Genomic DNA, 2,100 nt, shown 5'->3' on the forward strand with positions numbered 1-2,100 from the left:
ACTGAGACAGACTTCCAAGAAGATGTACTCTGCTGTTTCTGTGTACAAGGGGGATGAGTAGACCGTATCAGCAACATTTAATTATTCTGTAGGTAATTATTCATTTGAGGAACACAACTTTTCAGAGAAACAGAAAAGAAGACAGACCAATGCAATTACTATTTGTCTAAGTACACTGGTGGGAAATCATAATTAGTTTTTCATTAAATTTGCATAAATTGATTTTTTAAAAATAACGAGGAGGAGGTGGGGGCGCCTTCTCGGGCCCAGCTCTCTACCCACCTGGCCCGGGCTGCGCCGCCGCCTCTGTGGGGAGCCGGACAGTGTCTTCTTGCCTGTGGGAAATGAGACCCGCAATTAGAACTGGGGAAGCCCTTAGCTTTCCCTGTTCTGCAGCCAGCTCATGTGTCTCAGATCGGATGAACCATAACATTTAAAAAGATAGATTATTTTACAACTGTGTTCGTTTAAGGATGACGGGTTACATTTTAACTTGCGGATTAGGTAGCGATTACAGCTGGGTTATTGAAGGCAGCTAACTCCAGGCAGTCATCCTCGATCGCATTGCCATTGCTGTGGAGCAAGGCTGTAGATGTGAGTCGATTCCTAATTCTCTGGCAAATGCCCTTGTTCTGCTCTAGGACCTTGGCAAAGACCCATCATTGAGTGGGGCTCTAGTGCGGTCTGTCCTGTCAATAATTTATAAGCGACATTTTCCAACTATGTAAAGATACATTTTAAGATTTATTCCTCTGTGATGGAGAAGTATGAAAAAATTGGGAAAATTGGCAAAGAATCCTATGGGGTAGTTTTCAAATGCAGAAACAGAACATGGGTCAGATTGTGGCCATCAAGAGGTTTCTGAAATCAGAAGATGACCCTGTCATAAAGAAAATCACCCTTCAAGAAATCCACATGCTCAAGCAACTCAAGCACCTTGTCAACCTTATTGAAGTCTTCAGGAGGAAGTGGAGGCTTCACCTGGTGTTTGAGTACTGTGCCCGCACGGTCCTCCATGAGCTGGACAGATACCAGACAGGGGTACCAGAACATCTCATGAAGAGCAAAACTTAGCAGACACTGCAAGCAGTAAATTTTTGCCATAAACACGATTGCATACATAGAGATGTGAAGCCAGAAAAATATCCTCATCACAAAACATTCAGTGATTAAGCTATGTGACTTTGGATTTGCTCAGCTTTTGACTGGACCCAGGTGCCAACTACACAGACTACGTGGCTACCAAGTGGTACCACTCCCCAGAGCTTTTGGTGAGGGACAGGCAGTATGGCCCCCCAGTAGATGTTTGGGCAATTGGCTGTGTCTTTGCTGACCTGCTGTCAGGGGTGCCTCTGTGGCCAGGACAGTCAGATGTGGATCAGCTCTATCTGATTAAGAAAACCTTGGGAGATCTCATTCCTAGGCACCAGCAAGTACTTAGCAAAAATCAGTACTTCAGTAGAGTGAAAATTTCAGACCCTGAAGATATGGAACCACCTGAATTAAAATTTCCAAACATCTCTTATCATGCCCTGGGGCTCTTAAAGGGCTGTCTCCACAAGAACCCTGCTAAGAGACTGACATGTGAACAGCTGCTGCGGCACACATATTTTGACAGCATCAGAGAAATAGGGGATTTACCGAAAGAGCATGACAGACAGACCATCGAGGAAGACTCTCAGAGTGGAAAGCACCTGCCTGGGTTGCAGTGTGTACCTCAGCTGACTAGCAGCAGCATCCTTCCAGCTTTGAATAATAAGAAGTACAACTGTAATATGAAGAAACTTAACAACCATTTTCCAAATATTTAAGGAGCTTAGAGATTGATGATTAAAAAGGAACTGATCCATAATTTGAAGAAAATAAAACATTTGAAAGCAATCACAGTGTAGAAAAAATATCAGGAGAGGAAACAAGCGACAAACTGGTGTAGGCCACTTGGCAAGGTATGAAGGGAAATTTGGGAGGGAGATTTCCATGCTTGACCATGGTGTCCAGAACAGGAAGGAAAAGCCCACTTGTATTTTCACTTGTACTTTTTGTTGCATCTAAGTAGCTGAGCTCATGGACAGAATATGAACTGTGTCTACTGCCCATACC

The 2,100-nt window shown here is 43.8% G+C and overlaps 1 pseudogene; it reads left to right on the forward strand.

Annotated features, from left to right (window-relative positions):
• Positions 1 to 757: 757 nt before the first annotated feature.
• Positions 758 to 1,881, forward strand: LOC118919793 (cyclin-dependent kinase-like 1; annotated as a pseudogene).
• Positions 1,882 to 2,100: the final 219 nt, after the last annotated feature.

Source organism: Manis pentadactyla, chromosome 2 (assembly GCF_030020395.1).
Source record: "Manis pentadactyla isolate mManPen7 chromosome 2, mManPen7.hap1, whole genome shotgun sequence".
Lineage (NCBI taxonomy): Eukaryota > Metazoa > Chordata > Mammalia > Pholidota > Manidae > Manis > Manis pentadactyla.